We start from the raw sequence: 6,000 nt of genomic DNA, 5'->3' as shown, positions 1-6,000 counted from the left end.
CTTTATAATTGAACTCGACGTTATGGAGAAGAAATATTACTATATGGTTTTGATCAGCCGTAAACAGCTGGTGTCCAAACAATTCAATGCCTCATTAATGCTAACAACGATAACCATGTCATTGCTGTATTGGAAATGCTTGGAGGTTGAAACTAGCTAGCTCGCTTGTCAATTACTATCTAGTCCAAATTGTCCAGTGGTCAAGATATGGTAGAGTGCATATTAGACAATATTGAGGCTCCCTCCTTCTAAACATTACTCGAGACAAAATTTGAAAGAATTCATGGCTACCATGCGGCAAAACTGCGAGAAAATAAAAAATAATCTCGAATTTAGAAAATTATAGGCCATAGTCCATACCGTATCCCGAGTGATCATCCTATCATGAAAGACGTAGTCGGCAGGAGTATATATAGAGAAAAACATGACACATGGACTTAAACCATAATACAAAAATATAAGAAAATACTACTACAAATAAAATGATAAAAAACCGTCCTTCCATAATGCTCTACCACGTTCCTCCCTTTATAAATAGACTCTCATCCTCCTTGACACCTCCCCCCATGTGAGTCATGACTTGAAGAGCTTCATTGGCTAGCTACTAGCTGTGCCTCTTTCAAGTATTGCTTGCTTCGGGCTTTCTTGATAAAGGCTTCAAATGGATGCTGTGTGCACAAGTATGGGAGAATCTGTTAAGCTCAGGAGGGATAGCGCCATGAGCTGATGATAAGTTGATGTTTGATGGGTTAATCTCAACATAATCAATCTAGTCATTAGTGGCGCTATCTATCCTGAGTTCTATGGGTTCTCCTTACTATTCCGGTACAGTTTCAGCTTTAAAGATGGTTGTTGGCTTCTGGGTATGTGTGTACTTTTCTTCTTCAAATGCGTTCTTAATTAGGTTACAATTTCTCTCTTTTGCTAGATTTTCTTTTAAAAGACAAGAGCCTGGATTCATGATCATGTTTGGGGTATTTTGGATAAATATATCCTTGTTCTTGCCATTTTTGTTCCTGGTTGGATTTTCAGCAGCATAATCATACCAAGACCAATGATGTGCGTTTTACTTTCTCTTCCTTTTAACTCAATACGATAGTTATATACATAAGTTGATTCAAGATGTAATTTTTCTTGTTTTGGCTCTAGTTTCCTGGAATTAGTGTCATGAGGGAAGCTCCACATCTTTGCAAGGACAAACCCCGGCTTTGCTTTCTTCCCTGTTCTGGGTTTTTATTTATTTATTTACATGCTTTATATCAGTAAGATTTTGGTAATAGAAAGGTAAATGATCTTTGGTCTTTTTTCCTCAATTCTTTTGTTCCATGGCCAGGTTTTCACTGGGATGTTATCATCGCAAAATAAAATGATCTGTGATCATTCATGCTTATCAGGTTATTAGGTTATTAGGTATGTTATTTTATTTCTTACTTTTGCTCTCTTGGTTGATTATCCCGTTAAGAATGATATTTATGTCTCTGAACTTGTAATTGTTTTCAGCTTGCTTGCATTCTTAATATCTTTGGCTTAAGTGATGCTCTAGTTAGTTTCCTTGAACGGTTCTGATCTCCATAATTTTCTCAATTAGGTTAAAACCCCAGGAATTCTGTGATCTATTTCTTCGTCTGGTTTGTATAACAACAACAAAATTAATTATGCAGTAAGGTCTTTATATTGCTGAGTAATATTATGAATTGGGTACGTTAGGGTTTGTCTTTTGGGTATGCCAATCATCAGTTCTGTTGGTCTACTGTTTAGAAAGGTTCTTACCTTTTCCTCTTACAAGAAAAATCAAGGGTTTTAACACTTTTCTTTGAAACAGGTGCTTGGTGAGTGCCTTTTGAGAGATTACCCTGATCTTACGGTTGTGGCTGTAAGCTATTCTGAAACTAACTTTGAAACCCTAGAGATTCCTGATATAAATTTATGGTGTTAGGGTTTTATGTTTTGATTTAAATTTTTTGCAGGCTTTTCAATAATTGGGGTTGGTTGCTGTGGATGTTGACTCCTTCCCCACTTTGTTCAGATCACGGTTCTGTCGCTTTCTTTTTCTATAATTTTTTCGCCCACCACCACCACCACCACCCCTGTTAAAAGCAAACTTTGATGCAAATTACATAGTAATTGTCGTTATCTTTATTCTATCATGCATTTTTATAAACATTGCTGTTCATAGCCTTTCATGAGGATGATGATGGGTGAAGTTGACTTGAATATTCGAGTTCTTTTATATAATATAGTCATCCATTCTCTGTTCGATTGCAAAAGCGGATCATTTTGTTGGCCATTATAACCAAATTGTGAGGTTGGGATGTATATTTTTAAGTTTGATAGCATTTATTTAAAAGTTTGATTTAATTTTAGGGTACAAAGTTTGTCCTATTGTTTGGGGACAAAGGAAACATCTTCCCCCAGCAGATCTCCTACCTTTTGCTATTATTGATTATATAATATGATCTTCATCATTATAGGATAGTGGACAGCGTGCTCAAACAGAAACCCCCACCTTTCCACAGTATGGAGAGCTTTAAGGGTATGCCTCCAGTGAGAGGCATCAAAATCTTGACTGTATCTTTGACCCAAAATAGCTACTGATATGTATTATTCTGTTCTTCCTCCATGAAAATAATGCCTTATAATTGAAATATGCATTTTAAGATTTTGAATGTGATGTAATTGTTTCAGAGGTTTATAAATTTTGGGAGGATGGTGGTATATATCCTGGTGTTGATGCGAATCTGATTAGGTTAAATTCCCAGAAGGTAGATAAAAATGCTGTCGTCTCTTTTTTCCCCAAGATTCTGCGGGATCCATCATTTTTTTTTTTGGGTTAACGTTGGGTAAAAGAGATGAGAGAGCAGCCTATGGCAGAGGCTTAAATATCTGTGCTTGCTGAAACGTCATCATCGACCAGGTTAAATGGTTTTTTCTTTTTCAAGAATTCTGTGTTTATGCGCGAGGCCGGTTTTGCCCCATTTGTTTCCTTTAGTAGAAGGTCCAAACTCCAATTCCTAGACAAGTAGAAAATATACAAGTTCCGGTAATATTATGCAAGAAGTCGCTACATCGCCTAAACATAAGAACAGAACTAATTGTCAGCAACAGAGGTAGACGACTCTTTACGGGCAGCGCCGTGAGCTGGCAGAAAACCAGTGTAGTGGTAAAAATCAAGACGCCGGAAAAGAGCCAAGCCCAAGCATCAATTCTAAATTGCAAGGACGAACTGGTTTGTCCTTAATTGGATCCGCAATATCTAAAATTCTCAATTAAATCACCTTCCACGTGTAGTCTCTCTCTCTCTCTCCAAAATCGCATGTCATGCAGTAGATCAGGGACGTTGATTTTAGAGAGAACTTGTATATGGAACTTATTATTTAATTAGATTTCATTTTTTTTAATTTGGGTTTTATTATTTAATTCAATGTAGCTTATTATTTATCAGATCATAATTTGTTCTACCAAGCTGCACTAAGAAATGTCAATTTATTTTATTTATAAGCCCAAGAAAAGTGCATTGGACTTCAACAGGAGGGCTTATTTATACAAATTTCTACCAAATACCTTAAAATAATGGATTATTAAAACTACCGGATCTATGCAAATCAAACCAGCTGCATTTTAGGTCCAACACCACCATGCTAACAATTTAAAAAATTGATATAATTTTATGAATCAGATCCAACAAATAGCTTTTTAACCCCTATAATAGTTGGCTACGTGCAAAGAGATGATTGAATTACTTTTCTCAATTTTATATTCATGCAGGTGGTGGCTGTATCTCAGCTGAATATATTGTGTTGAAATCATCTTCACAATAAACTGCCGCCTTCTACTGATTCTTGATACAAATCTTCTAGGCTTGGCAAAGGCGAAGTTAAGGCAGGCCTTAGTTGTAGGCCCTATCGTCGCATTGAGGAAAGCCCAGATCGAGGGGCCTCTATGCTTCATTTCTAATCCTTCTCGTAATTAGGTTTTAATTTGCAGGTACTTGTCATGGTCAGATTTTTAAACCCTGTCAATAACTCCCTCATGCAAATGTCTCCGGTGATCTTAATACCACCGTCAAAGTTGAATCAAGTGACTCATACTTCTCCTTCTTCGGCCTTTTCTACGGAGATGACCCTTTGAATTTCAACTTTAACCTCGTATTGCTTGATCTTGCTTTGATCATCTTAATAACTAAGATGATTCGCATTCTTCTCAAGCCTCAAACAGCCAAGGGACGTCTGCGAAATCATGTGAGTGATTTCTTCCTTCAATTTATAGACATAAACGCACACATATATGAGGTTAGTCTAATGATAATTAAGGCCTAAGTGAAGTTCTGTAAATTAGACTTGCACCTAATTAGACAATATTGTATACCATTGAAATTTGAATGTGGATTGTGACTTGTGAGTGTTTCAAATAATTTCCCTCCTAAAATTGTGCAATGGAATGATGATTTTCAAGGGTGCCATTTCTTTGGACCCTCTGTTCCAGGCCGGAGCAAGGAGTCAACGAAGCAGTTGGTACTAGATAATGCCCGATTCGTGGTGGCGAATCTTATTGGAACTATTGGTTTTGCACATTTCTTATCTTTGACTTCAGTCGAAACGGTTTTCAGTGTATATAGAAGAGAAGGGAAGAAACAAGTCTTCACTGATCTTTCTTCCCTTTATAAGAGTGTGTATAGGTGCACCCTATTTTCAATCATCACTTCATGGGAAGCTTTCAAAACCTGTTTTATCTGGAGGGGTTGCCGCAAGTATATCTATAACTGCATTTCCTGTGGTTAATCTTGTCCTTAAAGAGTGAAAACTACTCTCCTCCGAGGTTGGACGAATTGCATTGACCCCAGCATTGGTAAGCGATGTAATAGGGATTATTGTTATTATTACACATTTGAAACCCTGAGACAAGGTCAAAGCAGTGCTATCAGTGTTCTGTGGTTCGTGATTTGGGTGATAATTCTAGTGGCCTATGGGATTTGTTTTCACCCAGGGAGCACTGATTTGGAATGTTGAAAACACCTCAGAAGAGAAACCTGTAAATCAATCATGTAGTTTCCATTCAGTAAGAGTCTCACTCTCGGTCTCATGATGAACTTGAGAGTCACATATGAGCTTATGGTATTTCTAGAATGGCTGAACAAAAGGGTAATTCTCTATACCCATGTTTTTTCTCTTCTACATTCTCTTGAAAATGTGCTTACTTTTTGGAAATTGTGAATGAAAAGAATAAAATGAATTCAAGTTCGCTAGATATTGGTTGCTAGCAACTTGCTTTCTATATGAACCACTGGATCTTATAGAATAATGCATCTCTTCATTTTTGCAGAATAATTCCAAGAGTAATTTCACCCATTGATGTTAAAGAAAGAATCAAGCCATTCATCGAGGCCGAGGATCAGGCTTTGCAGTGTTTCAAAGCTAACAAGGGGAGTAAACTGGTAGGCATTGTTGATTAGGATGTGAGTTTTGGCCTCTTGTAACAGCGTCTTCAAGATTGTAAAAAAGCTTTCAAGGTTGTAAAAAAGCTTTTGTTTTGTCTGGGTAGGAGTACAAAATACAGGTTGTGAGGGGTATGTTCCTTGTCTTGTTCGGGGGAAGAGATGGGAGAGAAACAAGATCTGCAGCAACATAACCATTTCTTTTCAGGGCTTTTGGAGGAATAAGATCAACAATGTCGTCTGGCCCTTTTTTTTTCCCCTTCCGGGACTAATAAACCTGTCGGAATTCTTGTCGACAAGGGCCACACTAATGACTCTGCTGCTATGCAATATTACAGTCGGCGCTTCGTCAACAAATATGTTGGCTTCTCATGAGGTGCTCGCCTATGCAGGCAGGATGGTCGCTAATCGTGAAGTCTCTCTAACAGTAATGAAGTTTTTTTTCATGTAATAATGTTGGAGTAAGTGGGTGGTGACATCTTTTTGCGTGAAGAATGTAAGAATCTGGACTGTTGTTTATGTAGAAAACCTTAATTAATTGCGCTTTTTTAGGTTAAATTTAATTTTGA

Source organism: Populus euphratica, unplaced genomic scaffold (assembly GCF_000495115.2).
Source record: "Populus euphratica unplaced genomic scaffold, PopEup_1.0 scaffold3.1, whole genome shotgun sequence".
NCBI classification, from domain to species: domain Eukaryota; kingdom Viridiplantae; phylum Streptophyta; class Magnoliopsida; order Malpighiales; family Salicaceae; genus Populus; species Populus euphratica.
This window is presented reverse-complemented; position numbering follows the sequence as displayed.